At 40.6% G+C, this 14,561-nt stretch overlaps 1 protein-coding gene across 7 annotated transcripts in view; it reads left to right on the top strand.

The window, feature by feature from the left end:
- The window catches only part of LOC132830900 (zinc finger protein 652-like), a 73,108-nt gene that overhangs the window by 24,265 nt on the left and 34,282 nt on the right, over positions 1–14,561 (top strand). Inside the window, exon 3 of one of the 7 annotated variants that reach the window (XM_060848837.1) lies at positions 10,061–10,231. The exons of the other annotated variants lie outside the window; for them this stretch is intronic. The gene's annotated coding sequence lies outside the window, so the exon portion shown is untranslated. The remainder of the gene's footprint in view (positions 1–10,060; positions 10,232–14,561) is intronic. 7 annotated transcript variants of the gene reach the window in all.

Genomic DNA, 14,561 nt, shown 5'->3' with positions numbered 1-14,561 from the left:
CACTAGATGTCAAGACTAGTGGTGCGCAGTTGTTTGAACCTCCTTGTTAAGCATTTGCTACTTGTGTATATAATTGAGACAGATCCTTTTTTCAGAGGAAAATAGTCCAAATCTAGGCATATAATATGTATTATACAAGAATTGCTCTTGTTTTGTACTACAGTTCCTGTACTAACCATGAACAGCCCTTGTAGAAAAGGTCTTTAAACAGTTATTTTGTAAGTTAACTAATTGAATGTGTAATCAGATTCTAAACAAGAATGTTATAACTGTGTTACAGGGAAAAATGTTCTTTAACAGCTGTAATAAATACTTCTTCTGGTATTTTACTGTTCATGTGATTTTTACTTCCATATCAAAATGAGTATTTTGACCTCTTATCCATTTCAAATTTAATTATTTTAGCAATTCTACAAGAGATTCCCTCAAATTATGTTAATATCTTTAGTCTCAACTTCAATTCATGTGTATATACAATGTATTAAAGCGAAGCAGTTAACCAGGCTTTTTATGAAAGGCCATCTTGCAAATAGAACCCTTGTCTATCGCAAACAAAATGTTATACCTCATTAATCAAAGATAATCTACTCTTTCTAATACCTGACCGAGGTAATTTGCTGGTTTACAGTGGAAGGCTACCCTCTTCCTATCATGTGATGCAGAGATAACACAAAACTGTGCTGCTGTATTATTAAAGGAAAATTGGAAGATAGAAATTTCTGCAAAACAGGAGAAAATAGTCCTAGCATAACAAAATTGTATTTGCATCCAAATCGTGGTAATTGAGAAAAACTGCTAACTTAATCAAGTGTTGCTATTGTGAATTAATAAATTATTGAAGTCCGATGGACAGTGTGAATTTGTATCAAACTCCTAACCACTTCTTATTTTAAGAGGAAATGATGTCATTGGACCAGTAAGTACATAGAAGGATACAGCGCAGTACAGGCCCTTCGGCCCTCGATGTTGCGCCGACCGAATCCTACCTAACCTATACTAGCCCAATAACTTCCAAATGCCTATCCAATGCCCGCTTAAATGACCATAAAGAAGGAGAGTTCACCACTGATACGGGCAGGGCATTCCATGAACTCACAACCCGCTGTGTGAAGAATCTACCCCTAACATCTGTCCTATACCTACCACCCCTTAATTTAAAGCTATGTCCCCTAGTAACACCTGACTCCATTAGCGGTAAAAGGTTCTTAGTATCTACCCTATCTAAACCCCTAATCATCTTATACACTTCTATCAGATCTCCCCTAAACCTTCTCTTCTCCAATGAGAACAGCCCCAAGTGCCTCAGCCTTTCCTCATAAGATTTTCCTACCATTCCAGGCAACATCCTGGTAAACCTCCTCTGCACTCGTTCTAAAGCTTCCACATCCTTCCTATAGTATGGCGACCAAAACTGCACACAATACTCCAGATGAGGCCTCACCAGAGTCTTATGCAACTGCAACATGACCTCAGGACTCCGGAACTCAATTCCTCTGCCAATAAAGCCCAGTACACCATATGCCTTCCTCACAGCACTATTTACCTGGGTGGCAACTTTCAGAGATCTGTGTACATGGACACCAAGATCCCTCTGCTCATCCACACTACCAAGTAGCCTACCATTAGCCCAGTAATCCATCATCTTGTTATTCCTACCAAAGTGAACGACTTCGCACTTAGCTACATTGAATTCCATTTGCCACATTTCCGCCCAGCTCTGCAACTTATCTATATCCCGCTGTAACCTACCACTTCCTTCCTCACTATCCACAACTCCACCGACTTTTGTGTCATCCGCAAACTTGCTTACCCAGCTTTCAAGTCCTTCCTCTAGATCATTTATAAAGATAACAAAAAGCAATGGTCCCAAAACAGATCCTTGTGGTACACCGCTAGTAACTGCGCTCCAAGATGAACCTAGTCCATCAACTACTACCCTCTGTCTCCTTCCAGCCAGCCAATTCCTAATCCAAACCTCTAATGTATCCTCAATGCCATACCTCCGAAGTTTTAGCATTAGCCTACCATGGGGAACCTTATCGAACGCCTTACTAAAATCCATATACACAACATCTACTGCTTTACCCTCATCCACTTCCTTAGTCACCTTCTCAAAGAACTCAATAAGGTTTGTGAGGCACGACCTGCCCTTCACAAAACCATGCTGGCTATCCCTGATCACGTTATTCCTACCCAGATGTTCATAAATCTTATCCCTTACCATTCTCTCTAAGACTTTGCCCACCACTGAAGTCAGACTCACTGGCCTATAGTTACTAGGGCTATCCCTACTCCCTTTCTTGAACAATGGGACCACATTCGCTATCCTCCAGTCCTCTGGTACTATTCCCGTTGACAATGACGACATAAAAATCCAGGCCAATGGCTCTGCTATCTCCTCCCTAGCTTCCCATAGGATCCTGGGGTAAATGCCATCAGGCCCAGGAGACTTATCTATATTCATCCTTTCCAATATTCCCAAAACCTCTTCCCTGCATATTTCCAGGGCATCCATTCTAATTATTTGTGATTCCATATTCACATCAGCAACAGTGTCCTGTTCCTGAGTGAATACTGATGAAAAGTACTGATTTAATGTCTCTCCAATCTCCTCCGCCTCCACACACAACTTCCCACTACTATCCTTGACTGGACCGATACCTACCCTAGTCATCCTTTTATTCTTGACATACCTATAGAAAGCCTTTGGGTTTTCCCTAATCCTACCAGCTAAAGACTTTTCATGTCCCCTTCTCGCTTCTCTTAGCTCCCTCTTTAGCTCCTTCCTGGCTACCTTATAACTCTCAATCGCCCCTACTGAACCTTCACGCCTCATCTTTACATATGCCGCCTTCTTCCCTTTCACAAGGGACTCCAATTCCTTACTAAACCACGGCTGCCTCACAAGGCCCTTTACACCATGCCTGACTGGTACATACCTATCGAGGACACGCAGTAGCTGCTCCTTGAACAATCCCCACATCTCATTAGTGTTCTTCTCTTGAAGCCTGTTTTTCCAATCCACACATCCTAAGTCATGCCTCACTGCATCATAATTTCCCTGCCCCCAGCTATAGCTCTTGCCCTGCGGCGCACGATTATCCCTCTCCATCACTAAAGTAAAAGTCACCGAGTTGTGGTCACTGTCCCCGAAGTGCTCACCTACCTCCAAGTCTAACACCTGGCCTGGTTCATTACCTAGAACCAAATCCAATATAGCCTCCCCTCTTGTTGGCCTGTCGACATATTGTGTCAGGAAACCCTCCTGCACACATTGTACAAACACCGACCCATCTAATGAACTCGAGCTATAGCTCTCCCAGTCAATATCTGGGAAGTTAAAGTCCCCCATAACAACCACCCTGCTACCTTCACTCTTTTCCTGAATCATCCTCGCAATATTATCCTCTACTTCTCTAGGACTATTAGGAGGCCTGTAGAAAACACCTAACAGGGTGACCTCACCTTTCCTATTTCTAACCTCAGCCCAAACTACCTCAGATGGCAAGTCCTCTTCCATCGTCCATTCCACTGCTGTGATACTGTCTTTGACAAGTAATGCCACGCCTCCCCCTTTTTTACCCCCATGTCTGATCCTACTAAAACATTTGAACCCTGGAACGTGCAACAGCCATTCTTGTCCCTGTTCTACCCACGTCTCTGTAATGGCCACAACATCGAAGTCCCAGGTACCAACCCACGCTTCAAGTTCACCTACCTTATTCCTTATACTTCTGGCATTGAAGTATACACACTTCAATCCACCCTTCTGGTTACAGGCACCCTCCTTAGAGATCGCTGCATTATTCCTAACCTCCCTACACTCAAGGTCCTGTACCCTAAAGCTACAGTCCTGGTTCCCATGCCCCCGCGGAGTTAGTTTAAACCCTCCCAAAGTTAGTTTAAACCCTCCCAAGTAGGGAGATCCTGTATGTTTATTTCAAATAACTGGCTTGTGTAATGTTGTCTTTTATGAGGATAGCTTGTCTAATCTTCTCTAATATTTTAAATGCATAACCATTTCATCCAGCCCAATTTTCATCAAGATGTATTGGTACTGAGCATATGCTGCAAACTTGCCAGCTGTATAGAGATGGATATAATTGGCCATGCTCAATTCATGATTGAGAAATTTGGGTCTGTGGCTCATAGACAGGTATTATTAAATGTGTTCAAATTATCAGCAGCATTTTAATGAGATCAGTGTTCTTTATGATGTTGTTACTCTTCAGACTGTGATTGTTTGAGCGCAGCAATTCTTTTTGCCAGCCATAATTTTGTTGTTTTCTTGAGCATCTTAGTGATGAGATATTATAATTTTTTTCCAACTTTTCTCATAATTATGTGAAATGGTAATTCAATAAATTGGGTTCAGCAAAGTAATAAGGAAATACAAAAATTAACTGTCCTATTGCCTCTAGGGGGGAAAATAATAATCCGAGTGCAATGAATAAATGACAAACTTGTACAAATGACATGGACTCAAAGGGAGAAACTTTTCCTTCAGTACCGTGAATATTATGCAACTATCTGCCAAGAAATTAGGGCTAGCTAGCACAGTTGGTATCTTGCATTCTATTTCATGTTGTCAAAGACCATGGGAGAAAATATCTGCAGCTCATCATCCTCAATTCCTTGTGGTGATATATTTAGTCCAGAGCAGAACCAGGACTAAAGGAATGACTGTTCATAGTGTCATAACTTTTTTTTTAGTACAATATTTATTAAACTTCTACCTGTCTGAATTCTACTGAGGAAGCATGGTACTGTGTAACCCCACCCCTTTTTTTTTGGAGTGGTCCTTTCAGTGATTTGATGGTTTTTAGTCTCTAAGTTTCTAGCGACTTGCAGTCAAACTAATACTGCCAAGCCTTAGCAAAAGTACCACACACTTGTCTGGAGTTGAGGTTTGTTTTGGTTTAAATACAGTAAAAATTGAAACTATATTGATACTGGAGTTTTAAGAAGCTTATTTTCTTACTGTGCTTATTTGTCCTTAAAGCTACTTGAATTGTGAGTTTTAAAATGACTAATATGCTACGTGTGATATAATAACAGCTTCCAAAGATGCATGAACTTCTATTCGCCTTCCATTGAAAATTGTCTGAAGCCATGCATTGATGCATATTTCTATTTCAAGTCTTAAAGATATACATTTGAAATATTTTAATTTGCTTTCATAATAGTTGCTTGTTGACTTGCTGCTACAGATGAAAATTTTTTCTTATACTGGATCCTCATGAAATATATAGCAATTTGCATAAAGCATATAAGCTGAAAGAACTGTGGCTTTTGTAAATCAAAAACAAGAACAGAAATTGCTGGAAATGCTCAGCAGGTCTGGCAGCATCTGTAAAAGAAATCAGTTAATGTTTCTGTTCGAGTGACCCTTCCTCAGCTTCCACTCAACCCAAAACATTAACTCTGATTGCTCTCTAGAGATGCTGCTGGACCTGCTGAGCTTTTCCAGCAATTTGTTTTTGTTTTTGCATTTGTATAAAGCATTTGTTATACAGTGAAATCACAGTATAATTAAAATAGTTTTTCAGAATTACTGCAAATTGTGTAAAATGTTTCTGGTAACTTAATTGTATCTTCTGTGCATTTTTAAATCACGAAATTTTAATTAGACATTCTTTTAAAGCCTATTACTAAAATAGCTTGAAAATGTTATTGTAATGCGTAAACATATCTGTATATTTAAAAATTAATGCATGATCTGAGAATAAACCCAATATAACTTCTGATAATGTTTTTGTTCTATTGGATTTCATTTTGAAGGATTTATTTGAAGCCATGATTAGAAGAATATTTAGTTTGAATTTCTCCCTGATTTTTTTTTTAACTGGGAAATAGACACCAGCATTCAAAGAATATATCATTCGAGTTAACTGTGTCAAACTGATCCAAATCACAAGATAATTCTGTTGAACTTACTGGCAGTTTTAATGATACACATGTTGTGCACCAAAACCAATTTTTTTAGAGTCCAGTTGATAAACTACAAGGGTAATGGATTACACCAGTATTGATGAGAAAATTACGAGTTTTAATTTAATTGGCACATAATCTTGTGTTAGCAGCAGAAGTTTTAAAAAGGAGCAGCTTTACATATAGAGAATATTTAGAAAATGGTGAGTGTAACTGAGGCTGTAACATTTAATTCTCAGTTTGGAATTCAGATCAGAGAATTGGGTTTCTAGAGAAAGGGTTAATCCTAATCCATCTCCAATTCATCACTGAAAAGACTTTATACGATTTCAAAGAATAGATCATACTTGACTATTCATGCCATATACCATGTGTTACTGTTGTAACTCTAATTTCTATTAAGGGAAAACTACCACAACAATCTTAGAATCCACTTTTAAATAAACGTTTACGATAGCTTGAATTTGTTAAGTGTTAGCATAAAGATCAGATAAAGATATAACTCTTTTCTGAGGAAATAGAATGGATGCTTACTAGTCATTTATAATGTGTCTTTACACTTTTTTGTGACTGATACTAGTCATTTGGTTCCTTGATTAATCTGCTGAGGAAAGGTGTGTACACACACACACACACACACACACACACACCTACCATGTTCTCTCTCATACGAAAATGTATTTTCAATTTTAATGTACTGAGATTAGTCCATAAAAGTTTTCTAAACTGGATTTGACTTTTCATTTAATTACTACACCTTGACCATGCTAAGTGGGGTGAGAGTCTATCTCAAGAGTATCTCACTGTACCACTGGAAAGGGAAAATCGTGAAGGGAATTAAGTGGTGATGCAGAATGGAAACAAACTGTATTGGAGGAGTACTCAGGTTGCATTGGCTTGGGCTAGGCTTTTGTTATTGATCTTTGTTATTAAAAATTCATCCTAAACAAATATGCAGTGAAATAAAAGAACTGCTTCCATTTGTTACAAGTCACTTTTTTGGTTTCGCTCCCAACAATGGATTGGACAAACTTTTTTTAAAAAAAAAGTCTTGCTTGAAAGCCTTAAGTCAGTTGCCATCGTTCCAAATTCACCAGTGATGTGCATGTTTCCTCCTGTCTCAGCAAGACAACCACTAGCACTTAGAGATCCAATAGCATGGTAATTTCACATGAGCCCTAAAATTTATCACTACATCATATTCCTTTAGATTAGGTTACTTAGTGTGGAAACAGGCCCTTCGGCCCAACAAGTCCACACCGACCCGTCGAAGCGCAACCTACCCATACCCCTACATTTACCCCCTACCTAACACTACGGACAATTTAGCATGGCCAATTCACCTGACCCGGCACATCTTTGGACTGTGGGAGGAAACCGGAGCACCCAGAGGAAACCCACGCAGACACGGGGAGAACGTACAAACTCCACACAGTCAGTCGCCTGAGGCGGGAATTGAACCCGGGTCTCTGGCACTGTGAGGCAGCAGTGCTAACCACTGTGCTACCGTGCCGCCCACAAACTCCTATCCTAATGTGCTGCACTAAAGTGTCATAAATTCATAATTGGCAACATGATCCATACAACCCAATTGGTTGTCTAGTTGAAATTAGAAAATACATTTCTAGCTATGATTATTTTTGTTAGTCTAACTTAAATATTTAAGTCTTGGTTAATTTTGAAATATGCATTTTTAAAGCTAATATTGATTTTCAAGAGCAAAAACATGAAGTGGCTGACTGAAATCTGCACACAGCGTGACAATCATCTGATAAACATGTGTATTTGTTTATATACTGTTCCTACTGCAGGGTTACTTCTCAAGCCCAGAGCAGGTATCCCAAGCCCTGGCACCCGACAGACACTCAGCTGTCTGGACTTGCACTCTTCACTGCAAATAAACTGCACAATCAGTGTCAATTTCCCTTCATTGTACTGTTTTCTGCTACTACTACATTCCTCCTCACTCCTCAATCTTTAAAGGCTCCCTATATCATGCTGCCGTTGCCAATGAGCTAATCCACTGTGGAACTCTCATAATCATTCAGATGATGAGGAGGTGCCAGTGTTGGATTGGGGTGGACAAAGTTAAAACACTCTCAACACCAGATTATAGACCAACAGATTTATTTTGAAGTACTAGCTTTCGGAGCGCTGCTCCTTTGTCAGATAGCCAGTGGGGCAGGATCATAAGACACAGAATTGATAACACAAGATCATGGTGTTATGCAACTGATATGATATATTGAACAAACATAGATTGTTGTTAAGTCTTTCATTTTTTAGGGTGGGTTGCAGGTTTCAATTCATTAATATGTAAATCCCAGAATTCCTTTTCAAGTCACATTTCTGAGATAACAAGGTTTTATATAAAAAAAAAGTGAACTCTCAGCTCAAGCAATGCATTTAAAGGTGTGAAGTTAAAGCTGAGCTGAGAATGTCAGCCCAGTTGGAATATTGCAAAGGCTCAGGTTCCTGCCTTCCGGTTCCCCTTGCCTGCCTCATCTGTAGTCCGATCTTCCTGTTCCTGACCACTGTCCAAATCAGAAGACACACTCATACCCAAGAATAGTCTCCTGAAATGAAGGGTTAAGTAAATTTCTCCCTTCCTAATTAACTGTAGTGTCTGCTGCTGGCCTCCAGCTCAATAAATCTGACCTTAAGTACTTTCACATGTTTGCCATGGGTTTTATCAACAAACAGAATCTCTTCTCTGTGTTTTCTAATCAAGCTGTTGAGATGTTATTGTGTGGTGCAGGTGGTACTTGAACAGAGTCTTTTGGCCCAAAGGTTGGGACACTATCACTGTTTCACAGCCATCCATACCAGAATCTCCTATGTTCTGCACTTACGTTACTTGCCCTGCCAAGTCCAGTCTGTTGGTCATTGCTAATTAATTGATTGATTATAATGAATACAGCATACACCTCGCAAAATGTTTTAGCACTGCCAGTAAGCTTTACAATACTTGCTCATGAAACTTAGTTTCTAATAAAGGTAATTACTGCAGAAAATTGGAAGTCAAATGCTGAAGGCTGAAAAAATGTAATGGAAAATAGCATCTCCTCCATCCTTCACAATGTCTCACTCAGCACCCTTTTTTAAACTTACTTTGGTAAACTCAAATATGATGCCAGCTGAGATACCTTATTTTAATAAACTTTACTTGAACTATCAATGTGCATTGAATTCCCACTTTGATTCAAATTTCCAGATATTCTCAGTTGGTTGGCAAAGTCTACCTCACACAGTTGTACTCCCCTCCTGAGAAATACCTTTTTGCCTTTATATAATTGCAAATGTAGTTGCGTTGTATTTGAGAAGCTTATTTGATCTGAGAATCAATTCACAATCAGAATTCAACTTCAGCACTTTAAGTGTTGGACCAGCCGTCCTATTGGCTGAAATAAAAACAGAAATTGCTGGTAAAGCTCAGCAGGGCTGGCAGCATCTGTGGAGAGAAATCAGAGTTAATGTTTCCAGTCCAGTGACCCTTCCTCAGAATGCCCCTTGCTTTTCCAGTAATTTCTGTTTGTTTGTTTCTGATTTACAGCACCCGCAGATCTTTTGATTTTTATTAAATTGATTTTGATTTTTGTGTGATAGCCTATTTCACTTAATGAGAAATTAGGCCTTTCGGTGGGAACATCGAGTAATCTATTGGTTTATGTACAATTCATAACTTTGCAATACTTGTTCATTTTAGAGTGACATGGTTCAAAGCTGAGTCTAGGGGAGTATACATTTGTTGCGTTTTGGTACCTAGAAATGCATAAATTGTATGACAGGAATATGATACAACTTGCAGAAATGAGTAGTGATGTGAACAAAAATCTCAAATCTTTATCAGTTTAATTATCTTCAAAACTGTACAATGCAGAACAAATCAGAAGTTGGAAACAAATATCCGCATTTTATGTGAAGGCCATTTTGAAATTTGGAAAGCTGATGGTAAATCTCGCTTGCATAAAGGAATGTGTTTAAAGGAGTAAAACATTTAGTTCATGTTTGCTCAGTGTAAGGTGTCTCTGTTTACAGTAAGAATGTAATAAACCAGTTAATTCTGTGAACACAGGCAGTATTTTGTTCTCATGTATTCCTGTTTTTTTTTATGGTCTGCCCCATCAAGCCAGATCTAGCAACCTAAAACTGGGCATCCATGAGGAACTGAAGGCCATCAGCAACAGCAGAATTGTACTCCACAATCTAACCTCATAGCCCAGCATACTATTACTATCAAGCCACGGATCAACCCTAGTTCAATGGAGAGTGCAGGAGTGCATACCAGGACCTGCATCAGGTATACCTAAACATGGGAAGTCAACATGGTGAAGCTACCAAAGAGGACTACTTTCATGCCAAACAGCATAAGCCACGAGTGATAGACGGAGCTAAGTGATTCCACAGCCAGTGGATCAGATCCAAGCTCTGCAGTCCTGCCACATCAGTCATGAATAGTGATGGATGATTAAACAACTCCATGGAGGAGCCAGCTCCACAAATATCGGATTAGAGTGGTGCTGGAAAAGCACAGCAGTTCAGGCAGCATCTGAGGAGCAGGAAAATCGACATTTCGGGCAAAAGCCCTTCATCAGGAAGGGCTTTTACCTAGCTCCACAGGTTTTTACCTAGCTCCACAAATATCCCCATCCTTAACAATGGAAGAGCCCAGCACATCAGTGCAAAAGATAAAGATGAAGCTTTCAGCCAGATGTGCTGAGTGGATGATCTATTTCTGCCTCCTACAGTGGTCCCCAGCTTGGTAGATACCAATCTACAGCTATTTCGATTCACTTCACATGATATCAAAAAAACATTGGAGGCACTGTATACCCCAAAGGTTTTGGGCCCTGACAAAATTCTGGCAATAGGACTGAAGACTTATGCTTCAGCACTTGCTACTCCCTTAACCAAGCTGTTCCATTACAGTTAAAACACCAGTATCCACCTGACAATGTGGAAAATTGTACATAAAAAAGCAGGACAAATTCAACATGGAGAATAGATTGATGGGGTAGTAATTAGTTATCATCAGTCAAGTGATGAAAGATGTCATCAACAGTACTATAAAGCAGCACCTGCTCAGCAATAATTTGATCAGTTCCCAGTTTGGATTCTGCCAGGGCTACTCAGCTCTTGACCTAATTTCATCCTTTGTCCAAACATGGACAAAAGAGCTGAATTCCAGAGATGAGGTGAGAGTGACAGCCCTTGACACCAAAACTACATTTGACTGAATGTGGCATCAAGAAACCTTAGCAAAACTGGAATCAAATAGATATCGGGAGCAAACTCTGCTGTTGGGAGCCATATGTGACATCAGATGTTTGTGGTTGCTGGAGGTCAGTCATGTCAGCTCCAGAACATCTCTGAAGCACTACTTCAGCAGTTTAATCAATTACCTTCCCTCCATCGTAAGGTCAGAAGTGGGGATGTTTGCCAATGTTCCGCACCATTCAGACTGCTTCAGTATCTGAGGAGTCTTATGTTCAAATGTAACAAGACCTGAACAATATCCAGGGTTAGGCTGACAAGTGGCAAGTAACATTTGTGCCACAAAAATATCATGTTGTGACCATAATCGATAAGTGACAATCTGACCACTGCCCCTTAGCATTTGATGGTGTAATCAATACTGAACCCTCCACTAGTAACATCCTCTGGTTTATCATTGACCAAAAACTCAACTGGATTCATCACATAAAAACAGTGGCTACAAGAGTAGGTCAGAAGCTAGGAATACTGCAGGGAGTAACTAGTCTTCTGAGTCCCCAAAGCCTGTCCACCATCTACAAGGCACAAATCAGGTGTATGATGAAATACACTCCTCCTTGCCTGGATGAGTGCATTCCCAACAATGTTCAAGAATCTGACACCATCCAGGACCAAGCAGCCCGCTTGTTTGGAACTACATCCACATGCATTCACTCTCTTCAACATCGACACTCAGGAGCAGCAGTGTGTACTAGCTGCACTTGCAGAAATTCACCAAAGATCCTCAGGCAGCACTTTCCAAACACATGACCATTTCCAGCTAAAAGGACAAGGGCAGTAGATACATGGGAACATCGACTATCTAAAAGTTTACCTCCAAGCCATTCACCATCCTAACTTGGAAATATATTGTATTCCTTCACTGTCACTGGATCTCCAATCCTTGAAATCCCTCCCTGATGGCATTGTGGGTCAACCCATAGCAGGTGACCTGCAGTAGTTCAAGTGGGCAGCTCACTGCTCCCTTCTCAAGGGCAGCTAAGGATTGGCAATAAATGCTGGTCAGCCAGTGATGCCCACATCCCACAACTGATTTTTTTTTAAAAAATGCATTGAATGGAATTTTACTAGATTTGGAAGGAGTGAAGTTTTAATACTGAGTATTATAATGCAATTTATAAATCCTATTGTCAAATATTGTTTCTTGTGACCATGATCCAGTTTGGGGTTGAGATTTGAATCATGATTCCTAATTGGCTTTCAGGAAGGAAAGGTCAGGCATTTTGAAATAACGTAATCAGGTCCCACAATCTGCTGCTTAGTCTCTTGTTGGTTGAAATATCCTGAATTTACAGTTAACAAACAATAAAAGTTTGTTTGATTTAGGAAGTGAACAACGCTTGTGATTGAGCCTAATGCTAAGACATAGGAGCTGAAATTAGGCCATTTAGTCCATAGTCTGCTCGCCATTCAGTCATGGTTGATAAGATTTTGAACTTCAGTCTCCCACTTTAACCCTGTAACCCTTGATACTCCAGAATCTATCTCCTTATATAGATTAGATTTCCTACAGTATGGAAACAAGCCCTTCAGACCAGTAAGTCCACTCTAACCCTCCAAAGAGTAATCCACCCAGACCCATTCCTCCTTGACTAACGCACCTAACACCATGGGCAATTCACCTGACTCCCACATCTTTGGATTGTGGGAGGAACCCCACACAGACACTGGGAGAACGTGCAAACTCCACACAGACAGGTGCTGTGAGGCAGCAGTGCTAACCACTCAGCCACTGTGCTGCCCTCAATGACTTGGCCACCTGATTTCCTCAATGTCCTGGCCTCCACAACTTTCTGTGGTGGTGAATTCCATAGATTCGCCACTCTCTGGCTGACAAAGTTTCTCCTTTTCTATGTTCTAAAAGATCATCCCTTTTACTCTAAGACCATGCATTCGGGTCTGAGTCTCTCCTACCAATAGACATCTTCCCAACATCCACTCTGACAAGGCCATTCAGTATTCTGGAAGTTTCAATTAGATCCCCCTCATCCTTCTAAACTCCATTGAATGTAGACCCAGAGTCCCCCAAATGTTCCTCATATTTTAAGCTGTTCATTCCTGGGACTATTCTCGTGCACCTCTGAACACCCCCCAGGACTAGTACATCCTTTCTGAGATATGGGACCCAAAACTGCGCACAGTACTCCAAATGTGGCCCAACCAGAGTCTTTTATAGTTTCAGAAGTACATCCCTGTTTTTGTATTCAAGTCTCCTCAAAAGAAATGCCCTCATTGCATTTGCCTTCCTAACTACTGACATAACCTACAAGTTTACCTTGAGAGAATGCTGGACTAGAATTCCCAAGGCTCTTTGCACTTCAGACTTCTAAATTTTCTCCATTTAGAAAATAATCCATGCCTCTTCTTCCTACCAAGGTGCATGACCTCACACTTTCCCACATTGTACTCCATCTGCCACTTCTTTGCCCACTCTCCTAAGCTGTCCAATGCTTCTGTAGCTTCCCTGCCTCTACGATGCTACCTGTCCCTCTGCCTATCTTTGTGCTGTCTGCAAACTTAGCCAGGATGCCCTCAGTTTCTTCATCTTGATTGTTAATGTGTCAAGTGAAAAGTTGTGGTCCAACACTGAGCCTTGCAGGACACCACTCGTTACTGGCTGCCAACCTGAGACGGACCATTTTAACCCACTCTCTGCGCTCTGCCAGACAGCCAAGCTTCTATCCATGCTAATACCTTGCCTCCAAAACCATGGACCCCTGTCTTACTCAATAGCCTCCTGTGTGGTACCTTGTCAGAGAGGCCTTCTTGAAGTCCAGATAAATAAAATCCATTGGTTCTCCTTGGTCTAACATACTCATTACTTGCTCAAGGAACTCTAGGAAATTCATCAGGCTGACTCTACTCTTTTACCATATGCTTCTGATCCTTCACAATGGATTCCTGGATCTTACCCACGACAGAGGTTAGGCTAATTGGTCTGTAATTTTCCATCTTTTGCCTTACTCCCTTTTTAAACATGGGTGTACGTTAGCGATTTTCTTCTGGGACCCTTCCTGATTCAAGTGCTTCCTGAAAGATTACCACTAATGCTTCCACTATCTCTTCAACTATCTCCCTTAGAACTCTGGGGTGGAGTTTCTGGTCCAGGTGATTTGTCCACCTTCAGGCCATTCAGTTTTTCCAGCACTGTCTCCTTTGTGTTTGCCACCATACTCATCTCTGGCCTCTCACTCTTGAATGTTTGGGATATTACTCCTGTCTTCCACTGTAAAGACTGACACAAATTAATTATTCAGATCCTCAACTATTTCTTTTGTTCCCCACTATTTTCTCTCCTGCGTCATTTTCCAGCAGCCCAATGTCTACTTATGCCTCTCTTTTGCCCCTTTTAGATA

This window comes from Hemiscyllium ocellatum, chromosome 32 (genome assembly GCF_020745735.1).
Source record: "Hemiscyllium ocellatum isolate sHemOce1 chromosome 32, sHemOce1.pat.X.cur, whole genome shotgun sequence".
NCBI lineage: Eukaryota > Metazoa > Chordata > Chondrichthyes > Orectolobiformes > Hemiscylliidae > Hemiscyllium > Hemiscyllium ocellatum.
The sequence above is the reverse complement of the archived record's forward strand: the minus strand, read 5'-3'. Positions and strand labels throughout refer to the sequence as shown.